Source organism: Thalia democratica, chromosome 8, assembly GCF_965202585.1.
Source record: "Thalia democratica chromosome 8, ktThaDemo2.hap1.1, whole genome shotgun sequence".
In the NCBI taxonomy this organism is placed as follows: domain Eukaryota; kingdom Metazoa; phylum Chordata; class Thaliacea; order Salpida; family Salpidae; genus Thalia; species Thalia democratica.
Window position 1 is genome coordinate 711097 of NC_139172.1, and position 13960 is coordinate 725056.

The window sequence follows — 13960 nt, forward strand, 5'->3', positions numbered from 1 at the left end:
GTTTTCAGTTTTTTTCATACTTGATTATGGGGTCACTTTTCTAAATATTAGGTCGTTTGTCAACACTTTAATTACTAAGATATCTTCTAGAAGTGATACCTTTGTGTTTTTATTTGCTTTTAGCCGAAAATTAATTGAAATTATCTCAAAAACTATCAGCTTTATCAAAGCCCAGTCGAAACATCTAAAAATGACTGCATTGCAAAGATAATTGTAGAAGTATGAAATAATTTTAATAAATGTCGTAGTGTTTTGTTGCGTATTCAGTTTTTTTCATACTTGATTATGGGGTAACTTTTATAATTGTTAAGTCGTTTATAAACGCTTTATTTACCAAAATAATTTATAAAAGAGATAACTTTGATTTTCTTGTTGCAATTAGCTGAAAATTATTAGAAAATATCTCATAGAATGTCAGCTTTATCAAAGTTCAGTCGAACTATCTACGAATGACTGCATTGCAAAGATAATTGTAGATATATGAAATTAATTCGATAGATTGTGTAGTGTTTTGTTGCGTTTACAGTTTTATTCATACTTGATTATGGGGTAACTTTCCTAATTGTTAGGTTGTTTATCAATATTTTAATTACTAAGATAACTTCTAAAAGTAATACCATTGTTTTTCTAGTTGCATTTAGCTGAAAATTAATTGAAATTATCTCTAAGAGTATCAGCTTTATCAAAGCCCAGTCGAACCATCTAAGAATGACTCCATTGCAAAGATAATTGTAGAAATATAAAATTATTTTAATAAATGGTGTAGTGTTTTGTTGCGTTTTCATTATTCATACTTGATTTTAGGGTAACTTTTATAATTGTTAGGTTGTTTATCAATACTTTAATTACTAGGATAACTTCTAAAAGTAATAACTTTAATTTTAAAGTTACATTTAGCTGACAATTATTAGAAAATATATCTGAGAGTATCAGCTTTATATAAACTTATTTGAACCAGCTAAGAATGACTGCATTGCAAAGATAATGGTAGAAATATGAAATTATTTTAATAAATGGTGTAGTTTTTTCTTTGCGTTTTCAGTTTATTCATACTTGACAATTGGGTAGCTTTTATAATTGTTAGGTCGTTTATCAACACTTTAATTACTAAGATAACTTCTAAAAGTAATACCATTGTTTTTCTAGTTGCATTTAGCTGAAAATTAATTGAAATTATCTCTAAGAGTATCAGCTTTATCAAAGCCCAGTCGAACCATCTAAGAATGACTCCATTGCAAAGATAATTGTAGAAATATAAAATTATTTTAATAAATGGTGTAGTGCTTTGTTGCATTTTCATTATTCATATTTGATTATGGGGTAACTTTTATAATTGTTAGGTCGTTTATCAATACTTTAATGACTAAGATAACTTCTAAAAGTGATACCTTTGTTTTTCTAGTTGCATTTAGCTGAAAATTTATTGAAATTATCTCTAAGAGTATCAGCTTTATCAAAGCCCAGTCGAACTATCTAAGAATGACTTTATTGCTAAGATAATTCTAGAAGTATAAAATTATTTTAATAAATGGTGTAGTGTTTTGTTGCGTTTCAATTATTCATACTTTATTATGGTGTATCTTTTATAATTGCTAGGTCGTTTATCAACACTTTAATTACTAAGATAACTTTTAGAATTGATAACTTTGATTTTAAAATTGCATTTAGCTGATAATTATTAGAAAATATATCTGAGAGTATCAGCTTTATCAAAGCCCAGTCGAAACATCTAAGAATGACTGCATTGCAAAGATAATTGTAGAAGTATGAAATAATTTTAATAAATGTCGTAGTGTTTTGTTGCGTATTCAGTTTTTTTCATACTTGATTATGGGGTAACTTTTATAATTGTTAAGTCGTTTATAAACGCTTTATTTACCAAAATAATTTCTAAAAGTGATAACTAAGATTTTCTTGTTGCAATTAGCTGAAAATTATTAGAAAACATCTTATAGAATCTCAGCTTTATCAAAGTTCAGTCGAACCATCTACGAATGACTGTATTGTAAAGATAATTGTAGATATATGAAATTAATTCGTTAGATTGTGTAGTGTTTTGTTGCATTTATATTTTTATTCATACTTGATTATGGGGTAACTTTTTTAATTGTTAGGTTAATTATCGAAACTTTAATTACTAAGATAACTTCTAAAAGTAATACCTTTGTTTTTCTAGTTGCATTTAGCTGAAATAAATTGAAATTATCTCTAAGAGTATCAGCTTTATCAAAGCCCATTCGAACCATCTAAGAATGACTCCATTGCAAAGATAATTGTAGAAATATAAAATTATTTTAATAAATGGTGTAGTGCTTTGTTGCATTTTCATTATTCATACTTGATTATGGGGTAACTTTTATAATTGTTAGGATGTTTATCAATACTTTAATTACTAGGATAACTTCTAAAAGTTATAACTTTGATTTTAAAGTTACATTTAGCTGACAATTATTAGAAAATATATCTGAGAGTGTCAGCTTTATAAAAACTCATTCGAACCAGCTAAGAATGACTGCATTGCAAAGATAATGATAGAAATATGAAATTATTTTAATAAATGGTGTAGTGTTTTGTCGTGTTTTCAGTTTTTTTTTATACTTGATTATGGGGTAACTTTTATTATTGTTAGGTCGTTTATCGACACTTTAATTACAAAGATATCTTCTAGAAGTGATACCTTTGTGTTTCTAGTTGCATTTACCCGAAAATTAATTGAAATTATCTCTAAGAGTATCAGCTTTATCAAAGCCCAGTCGAACTATCTAAGAATGACTCCATTGCAAAGATATTTGTAGAAATATAAAATTATTATAATAAATGGTGTAGTGTTTTGTTGCGTTTCCATTATTCATACTTTATTATGGTGTATCTTTTATAATTGCTAGGTCGTTTATCAACACTTTAATTACTAAGATAACCTTTAAAATTGATAACTTTGATTTTAAAATTGCATTTAGCTGATAATTATTAGAAAATATATCTGAGAGTATCAGCTTTAACAAAACCCAGTCGAACCAGCTATGAATGATTGCATTGCAAAGATAATGGTAGAAATTTAAAATTATTTTAATAAATGGTGTAGTGTTTTTTTGCGTTTTCAGTTTTTTTTATACTTGATTACACTTTAATAGAAAATTAAGTATTTCAATAGTAAGCTGGGATAATTGTTTTAAGCAAACTTGTGTTAAAAAAACTGTTTTTCTAAGGAAATTTTTTTTTTTTAAATGTTTTTTTCCTATTATTATAATTTTAGACTTAAACAAGTATTCAAAATATAAAAAAGTATAGTTTAAAAAAGAAGAAAAATTGTTATAGTTTTTATTTTTTTTTTTATTTATTAAGCGCATAAATGTTACAGTAAATATTTTTATTTTTTCTTTTATAAAATTTAAGTTCAGTTCTGGTAGAATTCACTTCTTTAAAGTTATTAAATAATTATGCAATAGTATGTTTATCTATTCAAATGTAAAGTTCTTTTTACAATTCAAGTGAATTTTTTTAATAAAAAAGAAAAAATACACTTTTAGCACAAAATATTTTAATAAATTTTACGTAAATAATTTTAAGTAAGAATATTTCAGTGTACTACATTTTTACTTTCTTGAAAGAAGTTGTAAGCTATCATTCAAGTATTCTGTTTGCTATTAGTATTGCTTATCCCCTTTTACAAGTTAATCTAAAGTTTTATGTGTTTATTTTAGTTTTTATGTTATTAGACAAATTATTAACTACATTTCTAAACACAAAATTCAGTTAATTTTTGTTTAGTTTTCTTTTCTTTCATTTCTTTTAATTGGATGTTTTATTACTAATATTTAAATATTAAACATTAAAAAAATTATATGTTATAGCTCATAAGAAATTTTATAAGCATGTTGTGTACGACTCGATAACTGAAAGGTTGCTTTGTACACCAGGTCTTTAGACCAAACTTTTTGAGCACTTTTTTTTATCGTTAAACAAACATTATGATATTGTGGTTATTCTACTTTTTAAAGTCAAACTTACGGTAGTTGTCAAAAATTCTTAAAAAGTTTTAAAATAAGTTTATAACTTCAAAATAATTTATCACAAACGGAAACTGTTAACTGAATTATAGACAAACTACCAAATAAAAAAAAAATTACTGATTACAGCTTAATGAATAGTAAAAATTTTTATAAAAAATACTTAGTTTAACTTTGTTAATAAAAACTTTACTCTTGTTTTTCTCAAATAAATAAAAATTAATGAAGTTATCTAAAGATTTGTTATTGTATCGATGAAATGTTCTTAAACTTATTGTATATCTTGTTTAATTGGAACTAACAGTTTACAATTATTTATTTCTACTTTTACCTTTTAAGTTGGTGTCCATTTTCCAATTATACCGTAAATGTAGACACTTTAAAATAGATACTATAAAAGTGTAAACCTATTTGATTATTTTAGTATTTACAACGAATTTTTTTAATGATATTGTAATATATATACACTTCACCAAGTTTCTTTATCGAGTAACAGAGTAAAACAATATATGACTGTTTGTTAATTAAATAAAGATTTTTTACAAGCTTGTCTTTTTAGGTTCACTGAGTTTAGATTAAACTGATAAACTTAATGAAAAAAATAACGGTGTTTGGTTTATATACAGTACATAAATTCAACAAAATGAATACTTACTTGAAGTATACATCCATTCTAAACAGAAAAATTTTTAATTTTTATCAACAGTTAAACCAAGTAAACAATATTTTTTTTAATGTTATACTAGCCCTATATGTTTCAATCTGTATTCTATTTTTGTTGCAGGTTTGCTACTGTTTTGTATTTGTGGAAACGTCATAAAATTATTACTAGTCGTTCTTTTGTAAAGTGTTACAATCACAAAGTAAAAATTAATAAAAAAAATAAATGTATTTAGTTTTAACCAGAATTAATTTCGACCATTATCAACAAAGCAGAGATGTTTCGCACCATCAGTAATAAAAGTGGTCGACCTCGGTTGCAAACGACCAACTTTCTGAAAACTTTTGTCAACAAAAATTTTGGTATTTGCATCCATCATTAGAACATAACCGAGCTAGCAAAGTTAACTAAAGGTAAAGCACACAGAGATAGTAGTTTGTATCATAAAATATTTTTAAAATAACATTTCAAGTATTTTATCTATAAGTAGAGCAAGCTTTTGATAAGCAAGCTAAATAAGTTCCTTTTTTCAGTATGAGTTTTTAACTTAATACTGTATATAACAACTAAAATTAATGATTTAGTTAAAGTACTTTATAATGATATGATTATTATACTTTTTTTACTAAATAAAACCGCACTACCAAAAAATAAAACATCGTGTATATTTATTGTGAAATATTGTAAATTTGTAAAAAACAATCAGTGTTAAAAGACATCAACTTAACTCAACAACATAATTTTGAAATTTAAATGCAAAAAATATATTTTAAGCCATTCATTAAAATTATAGTTTGTTGAACGATAAAAAAGACGCTCAAAATATTTGGCCCTAGGACCTGGTTTTCGAAGAAGCTTTGGATAAAAAATATAAGCATAATAAAAATTAAAAATGCTTATTATCTCAATCTAGCAAGTACTAAAATATATTAGTAATTTTTATAAAATGTAAACTTGTCACCAATTCAAGTACATTTTATAGAAGTATGCAATTTTTTTAAGAAGTTTTTCATATCTGTTGACTGCCAAGTTTTTTATTAGCTGTGTCTTAAAACGAAATTTGTTCTTAATTTGTTCTTAATTTGTACAGCAATCAAAAATAAAATATTCCTTAATACTTTTTATAAATTAAACATTTCATATGTTACATACCTAATTTATTAAGAAGTTATATCCTAGAAATTCAAACAAGTAAAACCATCAAAACTGTTGTTTTTGCAAGTACTTTATTTGGCTGACGGCAATCTGCTCCTTATAGAATGTAAACAGCTCCAAAAAGACAAAATTTCAAAAATATAGTGGCTATCTGGTTCGTTATAAACTTACAAAAACAAAATATTAAAATGCTTTGTTTTAAAATTTCTAACAGTTAATAAAAATAAAAAAAGTTTTAAGTATTTTTCATTAGTTTTAAAATTAAAAAAAAAGTTTTGACTGAAGTTAGAAAACTTAACTTTAAGTGTGTTGAAGTATGTTGTTTAATTTAAAAGCAAAGTTTTTAAAATTTGATTTTAAACAGATGCTACTCGCAAATTGACATTAAACATTGTTATGTACATATATTAATTTGAAAGTTTTTATAACAAACAAAATTAAGGCTTTTTTTATGCATAAATGCATTTGGAAAAGAGCTTTTTTTTTAACTTCTTTTTGTAGAAGTACAAAACTACTTTTGATAAAAAGCAAAAAACACAATACGATACAATTTTATTTTTATAAATTATCACTAAAATTTTTAAAAACTTAGTGTTAAAAACCTTTAAAAGTTTTTCTTTCATAACTAGAAATAAAATTACTTTAGGTTTATTCAACAATGAAGAAATTGCTTGTAATATTTATTTTAACAATCAGTCGAGTTCAATCAACTGATGAAAATTATTACTCAAATGAAGATATTCTTGCACAGGTGGCAAACTTGGTTTGTAATGGTCAAAATCAGCCTATTAGTGGTCCAACTTTGAAAAGGGGTAAACAGGGCCCTAAAGGTGATTAGTTTGTATTAAACAGTAAATTTAATTAGAGTTTAGCATTTAAGACTTAAAGTTTTTATTTTCAGCTCAACATAGGTTTTTATTGTCAAATCATTTTGTTTTATATTTACGTTTTTTGTTACGTAAGTTGAAACAAAGTTTTAAACCTTTTTTTGTGCTACTTTTGTTATTTAATTTATTTAAATTTACGCTTAGCCTATATTGTCCTTTTAAATTTAAATGATATTTTCAAAAAAATTCTAGCAACTATTTTCATAAAATTTATAAGTAAAACTTACATTATATTTTTTTCTATTATAAAACAAATAAATAATATTAGTATGCAGAAATAGATTTCAAAATTTAAATTATTTAAATTACATCGAAATGAATGTAATAAAAGCTACAAAAAGGTTTGGCAGCTCGACATTGTTTAATACTTTTGTAACAGTATTTTTTTTATATAAAAAAAGTAAGAAATTTAATAAAAAACAACAACTTTAAACATTATTGAAAATCAATTCTATCTAATTTTATCAATATTTAAAATTTAATATTTCTCTATACTAAATTTCAGGTGATAAAGGAGAGCCAGGAGTTGATTGTGACGTAACAAACCAAGTTGATGAGCTCACTGTTGAAAATAATTTTTTAAAACAAAAATTTTTAGTGTTAGAACAAACTGTTGGGAATATTGTAAACAAACTGAATAAAACACGTTAGTAATGTTTAATAATGACCATTTTTTATTGATTTAATTTAAAAATAAAAACACATAAATAAGTTTCAATTTGAGGGTTTGAGTTTTCCTTTTGTTTTATTTATTAAAAAAATTTTTCCAACAGCTTTGAATACTTTACAGTTGAATTTTTAAATTTTGAGCATTGAACAGTATTTGGGTATGAGTTCAAAATAAGAGCTAACAGAGGAACTTTTGATGCCTGTAGAGACCAATGTAGATCAATGGGAGGTGATCTAATTTATTTGAACTTTGGTGTTGAAGGAGTTTATTATCATTCGTTGGTTATTTTGATACTTATAAATGCAATAAAATATTATTTTTTGCAAAATTATGATTATTGACAGTTTTTTATTTAATAAAAAGTTTTTAAATTATTGTTACTTATAGTGTGAAACTTTGCGTGACGATGAAAACTGTTTATAACTTAAAACTTTTTTGTAACTTAATTGTGTAAAACTTCACAAAACTATGGTATTTAACAAATATTCAAAATTATAAATCATTGTTTAAAAAAAAAAGATTATGTTTTAGCTGTTAGAAAAAAAAAACAAGTTGTTAAAATGAATTAAAAAGTTAAAACTTTCATATCAAACAAACTTTCAATAACGAATATAAAAAATATTAAAGTTTATCATGAATTATACTACATAAAGGATTTTTGTTGAAGTAACTAACAAACTTGTAGTTCTTCAATTAATAGAATATAAAAATGTTTAAAATTCTTCAATCAATAGAATATAATAATGTTTAAAATTTCATTAAGACAATATAATCCAACAAGTATTCCAGCTTAAGATTAGTACTAAACTAATCTATGGTTAAAGTTTATATTAGTTTGTTCATGAAATTACTCTACTAAAATCGAAACTTTACTGATTTTTTTTTAACAAAATTTAAAAATGAATTAAAGTATTGTGCGATTTAAGCTTATTTAAGAAGGTAGACTTACATATTTTAACTACAACGAAAACTTTTTACCGATAATCAAATGTTCTAAAATTATAAAAGTTGGCTTAACAGAAAAAAAAGAATGAAAGCATAAAAATCAGTAAACAAATAAGAAAATAAAATGAAACATAAACCATTTAACTTTTATTAAAGTTTACGTTGTTTGAAATAAAGTTAAGAAACTAAATTTTTAACTTTGTTTAAACTTATAAAACTTAATAAACATTTATCAGTGGTTGCTATATTAAAAAAAAACTTTCAATCAGAGAGATCAGGAAGTTGGTGGAATCGTCAGGAAAAAACATGTGGGTTGGTATCCGTGGCAACTAGAGAGTTTACAAGTATCTGAACGGGGAAACTGTTGATTGGGGTAACTCCCTTTTGTACGATTTCCATGGTAACCAACTGAGTTTTGACGGGGAATGCGTTCATTACATGCCGAAACAAATAGTAAGCGGAACAAATAATAAAGCGCTGAACGACATTTCTTGCTCAAGATTAAATTGGCAAGCTGATTTCCATGGTTTGTGCGAAATTAAAAAGAAAATTTACTTTTGAATTTGTGGAACACATTACAACCTTAATGTTTTACTAAAATTGTTGTCGGATATATAAACTTTGAGTTGAACAAGCCAACTTAAATAAATTTTTAAGTTTTATACTCTTGTTTTTAGTTAATTTTTTCAAAAATTAAAATTTATATAAGTTAACTACAGTTGATTTTACGACCCTACTATACATTATTGTGTAACTAAAAACAAAACATGTTTTCGAAAATAACATATTCATTTCATTTGTACATACTTTTATGTTCAATAATAAACATTTGGTATATTGAAAACTTGTAGTTTAAGTATTTTATATATTAAGTTTTTATAACAAAAATGTAAGCATATATATAGTACTTAATGTAGCTTATATTTGTATTTATGATATGTTATAAGATTAAATTATGAAACGTTTTATTTCGATTTTAGCAAGTTTATTGAAAGAAAGCATTGTCGATAAAATTATTTACAAATATTTTTTATTACAAAACATAAAAAGAAAAAAATATCGACTTAAGTAAGTATACACAACATAAATTTGAATGTGTCGAAATTTTATGTTTTTATCGAGTAAAATTACTTTTAAAAGTATTACATTTAAAATTTGACCTTGAACAGCTTCAATATGTCAAACTGACATAAAACACATTTGACACAATTTGAAAACATATACATAACTTATAATTTATATAAAATGTAATGTTGGTGGTATTTAATTAAATTTATCTATTTTAAATAAAAATAATCATGTTTAACAACACTTACAAAACTTGAAATTTACGAACATGATTTTATAAACTTTTTTTATTTAAAATCAACTTAGTATAACTTAGTTTTAGTATAAATAACAACAGTTTTCAACTTTTAAATTAAAACGTGTTTTTCACAGTACAGTCGTACCGGCCGAGGATGACTACATTGAAAGGATAGTTGTAAATATACAAAATTATTTAAAGAAAGTTTTTAGTGTTTAGTAGTCTTTTTAATTTTATTGATGTTTGATTGTGAGGCAACTTTAGAATTTGTTTAGTCTAACGCTATAATTTCTAAGATAACTTCTAAAATGATAAGCTTTTAGTCCTTCAATAAACTTCTATAAAAACACTTAATATATGGTAGTTAATAAAAACTTAGAAAGATGTCAGTAACAACTTATGATAATTTTTTATAAAGTTGTTTTGTTAATGTTACATTTTAATCAAAAGTTCTTTAGTAAGGAAGGTTTGTTACAAATATTTCAACTAGTATTAAAACTGAAATGTTTAAGTAGCATGTTTTCAAACTAGTTTTATAAAACAAGATTTTGAAAGTTTTTTTTTTCAATTTAATTTATTTATTTCAACATAGCTACACTACACGTTTGAAACAAAATTACAACTTTAAGTGTGTTTCATCAGTCAATGTTGCATCAAAACTTTGTTTATCACGTCCATATAAACATTAACAGTTAGGTTACATTAGAATCAAGTTTAATTATAAACTGAAGTGAGTTATTTCAATTTATAACCTTTATATGACTCTTTGTTAATAAGTAAATAGAAAATACTGCATCCAAACCTTGTTCACAACCATTGAAAGTTAGCTTACTTTAGGTTCTGATTTATTCTGGGAGTAGCTTTAAACAAAAGTAAATTATCCAAAAAAAAACTCAATGTTAATTACTAACATCTTTACTATTTGGCTTAGATCTATACAGCTTTTTTGTTAATTAATAGTTTTATTTATATCAAGTAATTCATTGTATTTCTTAATCACCTTAATACGCACTGAAGAAAATAATCTGTAAAAGATTTATTTTTACTACAAAGGTGGTTCTTTAAGATGCTTACGTCTTTAAATCTTGTGTAAAAATTATAAACTGCAAAAATAACTTTGAAACTAGTTATAAATCAAAGGTAATACAGCAGTTTTCTTACTGTCTTAAAGAAGTAAAAGATATTTAAAATATTGAAGTTAAGTACGACACATAAGTCTAGTTTAAAAATATTCAATAGATTTTAGAAATAATAGTTTCAAACAAACTGCTTATTCTTAATTACGTTCTATTTTCAGCAAAATAAATAAATCTCTATATTAAGAGATATTTAAACTAGTGTTCTAAGAAGTAAATTTATAAATAGTAGATACTGTACGAAAAAAAAACTTAATAACCATCAGAAAAATTCGAGATTGTCAAACAAAGTATGAAATACTTCTGGATTCAACGTTAACTCGTCAGGGAAAAAAGTTCCTAAACAGCTTTATTGAAATTAAAAGTTCATGCCTGTATAAGTTTATTAAATAATTAATTTTAAAAGTATTAGGCACATTTTAGTTTGTTTGATATTGTATAACTCATAACCAAGAAGTAGTTTCAATGTTTTTGCTAAAATAATTATTACTTTATGAAGTACATAAAATAAAGGAAAATTTATTGAAACGTTCAACTAATTGATTTAAACAATAAAATACTAGTCAGCAGCAACTTAAACTTAATATTGATTTGAAAAAGTTTACTTAAATGTCTTACTTTACTAAATCTGTAAACTTTATTAAAAAACACCGACGAAAGTCGAACAGTATTTGATATCATTATATTGTTTTTAGTTTATATGAATTGAAACTAGTGAGCCTGAAAAAAACGACTCATGATAGCTGTTATACGGAAAGTACGTAATATAAACATATTGGGAGAATTTCCAGCACAAGTTCAACTGGTCATTATAAACGTCCTTATGACCAACATCATTCTTTTGACACTTTTAAAATGAGAAAGACTTTATTCTTAAAACTGGTCTAATACCTCAAAATACTTTTTTTAAGTATTAACTTGATCAATATACTTTTACAACATTAACATCAAAAAAACTTGGTTATAGGAAAAAAAAATGCAATGTATTAATAAAGTAAAAAATAATTTGTAATTACTTTACATGAATTATAAATGATGTTTAACTAAAACTTTTAAATATTAAATTATATCTTGGATAAACATTTCTAAAACTGTCAAGCAAATTATCTAAATGATACTTGATAAAAATATCTCAGAGAATATCAGCTTTATCTAAGTCCAATCGAACCATCTAAGAATGACTGCATTGCAAAGATAATGGTAGAAATATGAAATTATTTTTATAAATGGTGTAGTGTTTTTTTGCATTTTCAGTTTATTAATACTTGATTATTGGTAACTTTTATAACTGTTAGGTCGTTTCACAACACTTTAATTACTAATATAACTTCTAGAAGTGATAACTTTGTTTTTCTAGTTGCATTTAGCTAACAATTATTAGAAAATATCTTATCTTATAGAATCTCAGCTTTATCGAAGCCCAGTCGATCCAGCTAAAAATGACTGATTGCAAAGATAATTATAGAAATATGAAATTATCTTAATAAATGCTACAGTGTTTTGTTGCGTTTTCAGTGTTTTTCATACTTGATTATGGGGTAACTTTTAAAATTGTTAAGTCGTTTATCAACACTTTAATTACTATGAAAACTTCTTAAAGTCATACCTTTGTTTTTCTAGTTGCATTTAGCAGACAATTATTAGAAAATATCTCATAGAGTATCAGCTTTATCAAAGCCCAGTCAAACCATCTAAGAATGACTGCATTGCAAAGATAATTGTAGATATATGAAATAATTTGATTAATGGTGTAGTGTTTTCTTGCGTTTACAGTTTTTTTCATACTTGATTATGGGGTCACTTTTCTAATTATTAGGTCGTTTATCAACACTTTATTAGGATAACTTCTAAAAGTGATAACTTTGATTTTAAAGTTACATTTAGCTGATAATTATTAGAAAATATATCTGAGAGTATCAGCTTTATAAAAACCAAGTCAAACCAGCTAAAAATGACTGCATTGCAAAAATAATTGTAGAAGTATAAAATTATTTTAATAATTATAGTAGTGTTTTGTTTTGTTTTCAGTGCTTTTCATACTTAATTATGGGGTAACTTTTAAAATTGTTAGGTCGTTTATCAACAATTTAATTACAAAATTAATTTCTAAAAGTGACAACTTTGTTTTCTAGTTGCAATTAGCTTTAAATTTTCAGAAATTATCTCATCTTATAGAATCTCAGCTTTATCGAAGCCCAATCAAACCAGCTAAGAATGACTGCATTGCAAAGATAATTGTAGAAATATAAAATTATTTTAAAAAATGCTATAGTGTTTTGTTGCGTTTTCAGTGTTTTTCATACTTGATTATGGGGTCACTTTTACAATTCATAGGTCGTTTATCAACATTTTAGTTGCTATAAAAACTTTTAAAAGTAATACCTTTGTTTTTCTAGTTGCATTTAGCTGACAATTGATAGAAAATATCTAAGAGAGTATCAGCTTTATCAAAGCCATCGAACCATCTAAGAATGACTGCATTGCAAAGATAATTGTAGAAGTATGAAATTATTTTAATAAATGGTGTAGTGTTTTGTTGCGTTTTCAGTTTTTTTCATATTTGATAATGGTGTAACTTTTATAATTGTTAAGTCGGTTATCGACACTTTAATTACTATAATAACTTCTAAAAGTGATACCTTTGTTTTTCTACTTGCTATTAGCTGAAAATTATTAGTAAACAACTCTAAGAGTATCATCTTGATTAAAGCATAGTCGAATCATTTAAGAATGACTGCATTGCAAAGATAATTGAAAAAATTAGAATTTATTTTAATAAATGGTGTAGTGTTTTTTTTCATACTTGATTATGGGTTAACTTTTATATTTGTTAGGTCGTTTATCAACACTTTAATTACTAAGATAATTTCCAATTGTAATACTATTGTTTTTCTAGTTGCATTTAGCTGAAAATTATTAGAAAAGATCTCAGAGAGTATCAGCTTTATCAAAGCCCAGTCGAACCAGCTAAGAATGACTGCATTGCAAAGATAATTGTAGAAATATAAAATTATTTAATAAATGGTGTAGTGTTTTGTTGCGTTTTCAGTTTATTCATACTTGATTATGGGGTAACTTTTATAATTGTTAGGTCGTTTATCAACACTTTAATTACTAAGATAATTTATAGAAGGGATATATTTGATTTTCTATTTGCATTTTGCCGAAAATTAATTGAAATTATCTCAAAAAG